Here is a 12,353-nt window from a genome sequence, read left to right on the forward strand (position 1 = left end):
AAGAGTCCAGTTTTGGGTGAAGCCTGGCATGCAGGTAGATGTAATGAGGGGGAGAATTCCATTCACTTGGGTCTAAGGTGGCTTTCTGGCAAGAGGAACGCTCAGAGGCTCAAGCTGGACTGCTCTTCCCTGGGGGACGGCTGTGGCAAGGAGAGTCTCTCTCTCAGCCGAAGCAAGAGTGCTGGGACGGAGAAGGCAGGCATCCTTGGGAATGGATAGCGTATCAGGGAGGGCGTGAGAGCAGAGATTTTTGGCATTGGGAAGCGTTGAGGAGAAGGACGGATGTGCAAAGAGGACTTTTATGAGCCTTTTCTGTGGATAGTGCAGTGTAACCCTTACCTCTCTTCTCAGAAGTGTCCTTTAAGAAGAACATGGCAGATCTGGGGAATGGCGAGTACTTGGTGTGGCTGGACTGAGTCCTTCAAGGTGGCTCTGGGGGTTGACATTGAGCATGTGGCCTGGGGAAGCTGGTTTCAATATCACAACCTGTGCTTCTCCAATACCCTTTGGTTAGAATGTACTTTTAGCGAAATGTATGCCTCCTCAATAATTTTATTTCACTATTTAATCTTTTTAATATATTCCATTAGCTGCTGTTATGTACCCTTTTTTGCCTTTTTATCTGTAGTTTTGATTGTAGTACTATTCTTTTATGATATAATCTTACCATTTATCTTGGCTGTCTTTTATCGATCTCCCATTTTAAGTGCGTGTGAGGGTTAAACTCCTCAAATTTATTCACCAGCATTTTTCAATTTTGCTGGTATTCGTGGTAGCATGTTTTAAGCTAATGTTTACTTACGGCTTTTACTTTTTTACTTTTCCCAAACTGTTTTTGTCCTTTTGGTTTATTTCATCTTATTTCTGCCATCGATAGCTGTGCTCATGTCTGGCCTCGTGTGGGACCTGCCTGTTCATTTTCCTGCAGTCCCTGCGAGTGCTGTGGGCAGAGCGGGTGGCCCTAAGTCTTTGCAGAGAGAGTGGCTGAATGCATGATTCATTCGTGTCTAGTCCATCACCGGGTCCTGGCCATCGTGCCTCCTGACGTTTGAAATCCAGCCCTTCATCCTCCCTGCCACTGTGTTGGTGTGGGCCACCACCAGCTCTCACTTGAGTCCCCACACAGCCTCCTAATGGCCTCCTGTCCCCTCGCTCCTTCTCTCTAATCTGTTCGCCACCCTGCAGCACGGTGATATTTTTAAAATGTAGAAAAAAATACACAAAACACTCCCATTTATTTTTGGCTAATGAGTTAGGATATATTACATTTTTTAAAAAAATGTTTCCAATTTAAAAAAGATTCATGTTAGTTTAAAAAATATTTCCCCTCTGGCAAATTTCAAACCTAGATGAAATGATAGAGAATAGTGTGATGAGCCCCCGTGTCCCCACCCCCTGACTTCAACCACTGTCCCAGTCACCATTTCCTCATCAACCCCCCTTTCTGTTTTTGCTTTTGTATTTTGTTTGAGTGGCAACATTTTTATCTTTTTGTCAGCCTGACTATTCTTAAACACAAATGTGGACTTGTCAGTGGCCTGCCTGAAGCCTCTTCTTGTCACTTGAAATCTGCAGCATCAGGTACAGACACTACTGTGTGCAGCCACTGGCCTCGGCTTAGCAGCAGCCTCGTCCCTTTCTCCTCCTCTCTTCCTCCCTCCCACGCGGTCCCGCGGAAGCCCTTGCTTTCCTCAGACGACTGTCCTCTCTCTCGGCTGCCAGGCCGGTACACCTTCATCTGGGGTATCTAGTTTCTCCCACCCCACCCCACCCCCTGTATGGCTCACATTTTCTTTTTGTATTTGAGATCCAGGCTTCAAGGTCCTGAGCTCTGGGAAGCCATCCTGACCGTCCTTCTCTGACTCTTCTGCCTACTGCCTTTTCCTCCTGCTGTAGAATTAATTACACTCTTTTGTAATTGCCTGTTTACATGTATATTTCCCTCCTAGTCTCTGAGCTCCTTGAGGGTAGGATGTTTATCCCCACCCCCTCACTTTTCATTATGGGGAATAATGAACGAAGAGGTATTTGATCTTGTCTTCGGGGATGTTCTGGTTGCCTGGGATTGGGATGCTCTTGACACCTCTCTGTTACCCATTCACTGCACATGTCACCATTCACGGTCATTCACATGTCACTATGCACTGTGCTCAGCTCTGCCTGGGACAACATTGGTGAATAGTGAGGGCAAACCAAAGCATCTGTGGACCCACCCTCTCTGCTTTCCTGCCAGATCAGGGGCTTTCTAGGTCATGAGAGTCTGTGCAGTGGCCAAAATGTAGATCTGCTCTGTGCCAGTGCCCCATCCTTGCCCAGGGCCCCGGGGACTGGGGGCATAGCTGGGTCTGCATATATGGGGGTGATGGGCTCTTCATCTAAATGTCCAAGGCTGCCCTCTGGAATTCAGTCAGCAAGGCTGACAAACAGCTCTCGGGTCTCCGTGGGACTGCTTTTTGTTAGAGGTATAAACATTGGACTGCTCGCCTAGTTGGCCTTTGTGTAAGAATAGAGCGTGTTTCTTCGGTGGGCTGTATCTTATGCATGCGCCTTGCACACATTTATATCTGGGTGGATTAGGTGAGCTCAGTGAATGGTCTCTCTGCTTCTCGAAGATAGGGCAGAGTTTTACACCCACACGTAATCTCTTTCTGAGAATATTGTCCAAAAACTGGGTCATCTATTGTAAAGGAAATAAGGTAGTAATTAAATTTAACTGGAAGTTACAGTATTGGTGGTTTCATTTTAGAGGAAGTGCGCCTCCCTAATTACTTTATTGCTACAGTTACACTGGCTGTGGGTTCTTTTTTTTTTTTTTTTTTTCTGCAAGAGGTGATGATAGGTTGTATTTAATATGTTAGATGATTTCTGGGCTTGAATTTTTAAACTGGCAGAGTCTCACCTTCAAGGGCGAGTTCTGTTTCCTTGTGCCCCTTCCAGGTCCGCCTGACGGAAGCCCGCTCCCCTACACAGTTGTTTGGCTCAGACCCCCCGGGATAGCTTTTGGGTCAAGAGCCGCATAGACAGACAGGACCAGGCCAAGAAGAGAGCAGCAATCTGGGGTGGGTTCTTTTCACGTATGCAGTTAGTTGTCACAGCTGGGTGGGATATAAGTGATCCACTGTCTCCCCCAGTTTTTATTTTCTGGGTTGGAAAGGGTACAGAGAGGCAAGGCCTGTGGAAGTCCAGCCTGCTAATCGAGTGGCAGAGCTGGTAGGAGACCCCAGGTTTCAGGACTCACATTAAGGGAACTGCTGCTTGTCACCTTTCCATAGGGGAGCCCAAGGTCAGGGCAGCTGGGGACAGTGGGACCCCAGCTGGGACTGGGTGCCCAGGAAATGCTGCGTGAGTGCATGCTGAGTGACAGGGTTGGAACAGTTTGGCTGCACCCTCCAAAGGTGGATTATATGGCCTTCTCACATTTCTTCTAGGCTTGAGATCCATTTGGATCACTCAGAGTGACCAACCATCCATTTAGATCACCTGGGCAGCAGTCCCAAAGTGCTTGTGGCTTACCATTTGCTTTCCACGTGCCCTTTACTCAGACATCTTTGACCAGAGGCTCCCTCCCTCCCCTTCCCTCATCCCTCCTCATCCCTCACCCCACCCTCTCCCTCATCTCTCCCTCACCTGTCCCTCATCCCTCCCTCCTTTCTTTCCTCCCTCCCCTCTCCCTCCCACATCTCTTCCTCACGTCTCTCACCCCTCCCTCATCTCTCCCTTATCCTTGCCTTACTCCTCTCTCCCTCCTTCACCTTTCCCTCACTCCTCCTTCACCTCTTCCTCACCCCTCCCTCATCCTTTCCCTCCCTCACTCCTCCCTCATCCCTTCCTCCCTCTCCCTTTGCTTAACCATTACAGACAAATCAACTAAATAAAAACCATTAAACTTCCCAGAGGTGCCCATTCTTCTTTTCCTGTGGCCTCTTCACTGAAGGCTACTATCACTGTTTGTGGGGAAAACCTACTGTTAAACCCAGCTTACTATGTTTCTTTAAAAAAAAAAAAAGAAGTAATTTATTTGTTCAGAAGGCTCACAAATTACAGTTCATTGACTTTTTCTCAGTAAGTGCTTTTCATACTGACTAACTCTTCCTTTTGTAAAATTTTATTTATTTATTATTTTTATTTTTTTTCTTTTTCTGACCAACTCTTCCTTGATGAGGTGGTCCAGGGGACTGGGAAGCCAGCCCAGTGAAGTTGTTGTGTGTCTTTGTGTGGGAGTCGGCAGCTTTGGGGGGAACCTTGCCAGGGAGGATGACACCAGGGTTGTGTTTCAAAGCCCCATCTTGGCTTGGTGCATGTGACGTTCTGGTAAAGCTGGACAATTTTTTATGAGCAAGGAAAAAATCATAAACAGCAAAATAATAGCTCAGTTCTAGAGATTCCTTAAAGACAAAGAAGGATCCCACAGAGCACATTTTAGCTGGTTAATAAGGAAGCCAAGTACAATGGGTCTGTATATAACCTGCTCCCACGTTCTATCAATATATAATTACCACATATTTTCCAATCTGCCCCTGAAAGATGTGTCAGGTAAAATAGTTTGAGAAGAAAATAATGGTGCTTGCTGCACAATATATTAGATTGATACCTGTTAATACTGGAGCAGACTCCTTGCAGGATGATTGGAAAGCCCGGGACGCCTCAGTACAGACCGAATGACTATTTAACCTCTTTGTTCTTTTAAATACCTCCGTACACATGGGTCTGCGTAGCATGCAGAACATGTAAATTTATTAAGACTCCCTGTCTTAGGGGTTGGAGGTCTTATTAAACTCAACCAGGGGAAACCTATGGGTTATGTCAAAAAACGATTTGTTTCCACTTCCCTCCCCTACTCCCAGTGCCAGAGGCAGCGTTGCAGGCTTTTTCTCCTCTATTGGGGTTGGTGGGGGACTTGGGAGGGGCCCTGTGGTACTGGAGTCGGGGTCATGCATTTACCACCAGACCAAAACAGACTCTAAGCTGTTTTTCTCATTTTCTTCTTTCCTTAAAAAAAATAATAAAAATAAAAAATAAAAAAAATTCAAAAGGGTGCCTGGGTGGCTCAGTCGGTTGGGCGTCTGCCTTTGGCTCTGGTCGTGATCCCAGGGTTCTGGATCGAGCCCCACGTCAGGCTCCCTGCTCAGCCAGGAGTCTGCCTCTTCCTGTGCCCCTCCCCCCTGCTTGTGCACATGCACGGGCTCTCTCTCTCTCAAATAAATAAATAAAATCTTAAAAAGAAAGAATATTTGGAAAATGTAAATACACAAAATACAAATACAGTTGCTGAGAATCTCACTATTTTTTTCTTGCATATTACCTTTTGGTCTCATAAAAATAATAGTAGACATATGTATCTTTATAATTACAATTAGTGTACACATGCTTTTTGGAATTTTGATCTTTTCCCCCAACATGCTATATCACATTTTCCCCCTGTTTTTACCCAGATTTAGCACTAGTCATCTTAAATTAAGGCTACTTAACATTTCATCATGAGGATAAGTCAGAATTTAAGTTAGCACAGATATGTCTCATGAGGTGCTTCATTTGTTTGTTTATTCATTTATCAAATTAACACTTTTCAGACATGGGTTCTGTACCAGCATTGGAGAGAGTAAGATATAGTCCTTGCCTTTAAGGAGGCCCCAGACTAGAGACATGCAAACTAGGGATGATCATTAAAAGAAAACAGTTCTCCTACGCACAATACTTCTGACACCAAATGTGTGGGAGGTATTCCTACACCAGTTTCCAACTCTCTGGACACCAACTGGGTTTCCTACAAATCAATTCTGACACTCGGAGTTAGCACGGACCCCACAGGTTAAGGGCTCCGTTCCACAAGACTGTCCCCACTTCAGATGCCAATCACGAGAACAGGCCTCCTGCACTTCTGATGGATGAGCTGTAAATTGAAGGTTCCCCCCATTCCCCTTTTCGGGCTTGATAATTTGCTGTAATTGCTCACAGAACTCAAGGAAACACTTGACTTACACTTACCAGTTTGTTATAAAGGATACAACTTAGGAACAGTCAGACGGAAGAGATGCACAGGGCAAGGTGTGTGGCAAGGAGCTTGGAGTTTGGAGCTACCAGAACTTCTATGGGCATTTCACCTTCCCAGCACCTCGATGTGCTCACCAACCTGGAATGCCCTCTGAACCCCATGGTTTAGAATTTTGATCGAGGTTCCATTATGTAGGCACAATTAATTAAATCATGGTCCACTGGCTCCATCGCTGGCTCTTCTCCCTTCCCCCTTCCCTGGGGGTGGGGCTGAAAGTTCCAACCCTCTGATCCCTTGGTTGGTTCCTCTGGCAAACAGCTCCCATCTGCCAGGAGTCCCCTCATTAGCAAAAACTCAGAAGGGTTTGAAAGGCGCTTATCGGGGCGCCTGGGTGGCTCAGTCGTTAAGCGTCTGCCTTCGGCTCAGGTCATGATCCCAGGGTCCTGGGATCGAGCCCCGCATCGGGCTCCCTGCTCCGCGGGAAGCCTGCTTCTCCCTCTCCCACTCCCCCTGCTTGTGTTCCCTCTCTCGCTATCTCTCTCTCTGTCAAACGAATAAATAAAATCTTTAAAAAAAAAAAAAGAAAGGCGCTTATCATGAGTAGTAAAGACACTACTCTTACTGCTATCACTCAGGAAATTTCAAAGGATTTAGGAGTTCTGAGACAGGAACTAGGGACAGAGACCAGATCTACTGTTTCTTACTATGTTACCATATCACAGGCCTCTGGGTAAATGGATGTACTTGAGGACAGCACTATGTACTCCCTGTGGGCTTGGGTCTGTGGTTTAAAGGGTGGAGGAATTCTCACCCGGAGTCCTCAGAGAAGGTCTTAGGGGTGCTTGAGCTGGGCCTTGGCAGACAAGCAGGGGTTCAGCACATGCAGGTCGGGGCAGCCTGTGGAGAGTGAGCATGGCTCACTCCAACTAGGATGACTGTGTGCTTTGCTGTCTAAACTGGGATGCTCTGGAGAGTGAAGGGGGGACACCAGGTGCAATCCAAGCCAGTTCCTGGCAAATCGGATGTGTGGTTATCCTCAGTGGAACCCTCACCAAAACCAAGGTGTGCTAGAGCTGGAGGGAGGGTAGGTTCCCTTGTAACGTGCAGCTTCAAGGCCACTGCCCTCCTCCTGACCGTTCAGAGCAGCCTGGGAATCTGCATTTTAACAAGCACCAGGTGTTTCCAATGCAGTTCATGGGCTACATTTTTTTTTTAAAATTTAGGAGCCTATTTAAATTTATATTTTATGGTGAGGACTTCACCATATGGTGAACAACATATCTCAGGGGGCACATTCATTCCATTGTTTATTCATTTTTTTTATCAAATAGTATTCCGATGTGCCATTCACCCTACAGATTCAGCGATGTAAAAGAAAGTTCCTGTCTTCCAGGAGTGTGCAAGTGCAATCGAACTGGATCAGTGAGTGCAGTAAGGAGTTCTGGATGCTGGCTCTTACCCACACAGGTGAGAGCAGGAAGGTACAGAGAACTAAGTATCCTTTCCCCCGTCTTTATATATTTATTACCTCTTGACTTCATCATGACTTTTAAAACCATGAAAATGTTTATGGTAAGTAAAATGATACAGAGCTGAGTCAATCCAGAGTTGACATTTTCCCTCCTATCCCTTTTAATCTCAACTACGGAAGTCATCGATAACAACTGTTTGGTGTGTGTCCTTGAGCCAGATCTTGTAATCTGAGAGGACCTTCGGCAGGTGGCCATGGGACGCGAGGGCCTTTGGGAGGGTTCTGGCTGAGGAGGATTCCCTTGATCCTGGGGGCAGTAGGGAGCCTCTGAAGGACTCTGAGCTGGAAGCAGGCATGCTCAGATGTGTGCTGGGAGACCTCTGTGGCCAAGTGTAGCCCAGGGGAGATAAGGAGCACCTGAACTAGGCAAGTAGCTGTAGGAATAGACAGGGGACACATGTGACCAAGGGAGGTGAGGAATGTCCTTTCCTTACTGGGCACTCTCACGCTGGCCAGCACCTCCAATTGAGACATTGTACTAACCACGGGTGTCCACTTGGTTTGCTCTCACAGCCCTTGGATGGGTTGGCAGAGGCTGCTTGGAAGCATTGCTCTCAGCAGGGTTCTCAGTGGCGTGCAGGCCCAGCAGGACCCATGATCATTAATTAGTGACGAATGGGCAAGGGGGAAGAGTGGCAGCTTCTGTGTGCCACTCTTGGCCCAGCTACCCTGAAGGATGGTGGTGGGGAGGGCCGGTAGCTTGTGATACTCCAAGAGCTGAGGCAGCAGCATCAGGGATAAAAGCCTACGCTTTGGAATTGGAACTATCTGGGTTCAAATGCTGGCTTTACCACCTGTGTGATCTTGGACCAGTGAATAAACTCTTCTGACCTCCAGCTTCTGCGTCTGTGAAGTGGGATGGATGATACCTGCCTCATCCAACCCCCAGGATTGCGAAATGAGAGAATATGCAGAGAGCACTTGGCATGGTGCCTGGCACATAGTGAGGCAGTTCTTGGTGTATGATGACATTATCTCCTGAGTCCCTCCCAAGACTGTGAAGCAGGATGGTTTTGAGATCTCATGGCCCTCAGAAGGAGCCTGCCAAGTTGTTGAAGGTCAGACAGCCGGGGTGCAGCTGGGAATGGTTCCTGGATAATGCTAACTTTCCTCCTTTCTTACCCTCCCCTCCCAGGTTGGCTGTTGTTCTGTTTTTTTTACTTTTTATTCCCACCATTTGATCTTTGATGTGCATTTTAATGAAATTTCACCCAGGGCAGGGCCTGGCTGTGAGACTTGCTTTTCATATTTGTCTGCCTGTCAATTCTTCAGGTCCGACAGAGATGGGCACCCACCATGTGTCCCATTTAGCCCTTGGCCTGTTATGATCTATGCCGTGGTGCCCAAAGGGACACTGTATTTATAGCATCATGTGTGTTTATCTCCTGACTTAACCTTGAAATGATGGCTTTAAGCTTACTTTGTTGACCATGCCTGGGGAGCAGTTTGATGATTTTTCACATCCCTTTTCCACTCTGTTCCATTTCTCTGCAAATGATACCTCCTTGTCTCCAGGGAAGAATTCTATCATCTCCATTCACTCACACCCTAATTGGAAACACTGCCTGTGGGGGTGGCAGGCTATCTGGGAGTAGAATATGCCAGTAGTTCCTGATCTGTTTTTCCTGAAGCAATTATGTGTGCATGGAACTGGGGACAGGAGGGACCACTAAATTGCCATCTTTTTCCTTGGGAAGGAGGGGTGCCTGCCTGTTAATATTAAATCACTTGTGGCTCCTTGCATGATTTTTTTGGTGTTCAACTCTTTTTTGGTTCCTGAGTTCTAGGCTATTAAATTGTTAGACCTCTCCACTTACATGTTAGGATTTGTTGGGATGGCATTTGGTGGCCAAGATGTAGCTAAAGGGCAAGATGGAGGGGTTGGACAGCACATTCTCTAGTGGCCTCTTTCTTGTATATATTTTTTTAAGATAATGTGTTGATATGATGGTTGTTAAGACTGTGTTGAAAACACCTTTGGGAAGCAGTGTGAAATAAGCAATTGGAACATCGATGGGCAGATGGGCAGATGGTCAGGTGGGGAAAAAGGGTAGTCTGTGGAAGACATCATTTTTATGTGCTGGTTTACCCCACCAACCAAGGGTGCAGGTGTGACTCGCTGCGGGCTCGTGCTCCCTGCCCATCCCTTTGCAAGTATCTGTGTTTTCTGGTGGTCTTTTATCCATGTGTTTTTCTAAGCATTGAGACACAGTCAGCTGATTTTGCCTTTCCTTTCACAGAAGCTTGACTTGCTCCTGATATTTTATGTAATCCTCATGTGCTGGAGAGTATGTACCAATAGACAGGGAGAGGAAGGGCATGGGAGCTGGGAGAGGTGGGAGATCCAGCTTTGAGTATTGGCAGTATAGTGTGGTGGTTTATGCATGTGGGCCACTAAGTTTTGGGATAATATGTTCCACGGCAGTGGATAACTATTCCAACATCTGTTGAGTAAGAGGATTTTTCAAACTCAGCCACACACGCACTCAGAAACAAAGCCCCATCACCCCCGCCCAGGCCGACGTCAGCAATCCAAATTCCTTCCTCCTTCAGGGTAGGCTTTCCTTGGCAGTGGGGTGGGTGGAAGTTGTATTTGATCAGTCAGGGTAGGGTAGGTTATGCTGTGGTAACAAACAACTCCTAAATTTCAGTGGCATACATAACAAAGGTTAATATCTATTCTTGCTCAGGCTGTGTGCCCTTGTAGGTCACAGAGGTGGCTCTGCTTTTATTGTAAGTACTCAGCGCCCCAAGCTGATTGAGCAGCTGTTGCCTAGAAATTTGTTGGTCATCATGTCAGAAGGAATGTGTTCTTGAGGATCTTGTACTGATAATTAAATGGTTCAGCTTAGAATTGAAGGCTATCAGAATATGCTATCCCAAAATATACTACTTTGGCATGAGGATTATTTTGAGCTCAAAGCACTTGAGAAATAGCAAACAGAGGAGGAAGTCTCTGCCCTCTTCCTTCCTGCCTGAAAGCAGGGCATGCATTTCCCTTTGTGAAGGTATGGGTCCTTTTCTCTTCAACTTCTGAAGAGAATAACTTTTAATCACTGTAGATGACTCTTATCAATAGAGAGAATACTGACTTGAGTCTGCATAATAGCCTTACTATAAAAACCTCACCTTCTGTTAGTTTTCCACATATCTTTACCTTATCACAACTTACTATCCCTAAAAGCCCAAACATCCTTTCCTTTGTCTTCTCACTTTTCCACAATCTCTCAGCCTTTGTTAAAATGGTATGTAAGCTCTCAAGCCTAATTACTTCTTCGGGTTTTTACTTCTTTTCTGTGCAGCGCCTATCTTTGGTCAGTTTAACTTGCAGTCTTCAGGTACTGAACATAAGAGGGTAGAGAAAAAAATATTTTTCCTCCCCTGCAGAAGTGACACACATCATGTCATTGACTACAGCTGGTCATATGGTCACACCTTGTGGCCAGAAGTTTTACTGTTTATTATATGTCAGGCACTATGACAATTGCTTGGTATAAATTGTCTCCTTTGTCTTCCCAACAACCTTATGAAGTAGATATTATTATCGTCTCTTCCATTTTACAAAGAGGGAAACTGAGGTACACAGAGGTTAAGTAACTTGCTAAAAGTGAGACAGTAAGTGGTGGAACCTGGACTCAGACCCTAGACTCCATCATTGGAGTATAAGCTCCCACCACCACAATTTACTGCCTCTCTGATTGGAGTCTGAGCCATGAGAATCACCAAAGATGGTCTGAAAACATTGAATCTCAATAGGTATATGGGTCAGCATCTTGGTATCTTTTCTCCAAGGAAAACTCCCTGGTTTCTATGCAAATTTGCTGAATTTCTGCCCAGAAGCCTTCCAGCTTCACATATAAAAGTGGTAAGGGGAGTGTGGTGGGTACCAGGATGGCCATTATCAAATCCAAAAAGTATTTTATGTTGCCAAACTTGAAACAACAGCCTATGACATTTATAATGGGCTTACTATGTGCCAGGCTCATTCTAAGTCCATTACATTTTTTTAGTCCTCATAACACTCTGACGAGGTATAGGTGCTATTATTATTCCCATTTTACTGATGGGGAAATGGAGCTACAGAGAGGATAGGCAACTTGCCTAAGGTCACATGACTGGTAGATGGAGGGCCCAGCAAGCCTTTTAGAATGGTATGGCATTGAAGAGTATTCAATGGATTAAATCCAGTGGATGAATTTTATTTTCTTGCCCAAACCTGTAACATGGTACCAGATGATTTTTTGGAGGGGGATCAGCTCTTTTATTAGATGTGTTTCCTAATTTTTTAATGTAGAGTCTGAGGTACCAGTAAAATGGACAAGGAGGAATTTGGAGATATGGAGGGAAATGCCATTGAAGATTGAAATTTTTAATAAAGGACACCTATTCTAGCGTTTAGAGATGGAGTGTTTTGCATATTTGTCGTCAACAAATGTTTCTTTTTTTTTTTGTCAGCAAATGTTTTTAAGAACTTGAATACATTTGGTTCTCTTAAATGCTTTCAATGGTCCCTCTCCTATCTTATTTACTTTACTTTGCACTACCCATTAGGAGGGGGTATACTGGGCACTGCTCAACCACAGCTGCCTCACTGCCCAGTTATCCTAAATTCTGATTTGATGGCTTTGGAATTAGTGAGGTTGTTTGTTTATTGAAACATTTCAAAATTAAATAAAACTTGCAAGTACATTACAAAGAACTGTTCTTATCCTGAACCATTGACAGTAATTCTCATTGCCCATGAATACTTCTGTTTGTTTTTTCTAAAACAAGGATATTCTCTTATATCAGTGGTTCTCAAAGTAGCATCAGCATCTCCTAAGAATATGT

This window comes from Mirounga angustirostris, unplaced genomic scaffold, assembly GCF_029215605.1.
Source record: "Mirounga angustirostris isolate CCGP_5_RB_7025 unplaced genomic scaffold, mMirAng1.0.hap1 SCAF_3, whole genome shotgun sequence".
In the NCBI taxonomy this organism is placed as follows: Eukaryota; Metazoa; Chordata; class Mammalia; order Carnivora; family Phocidae; genus Mirounga; species Mirounga angustirostris.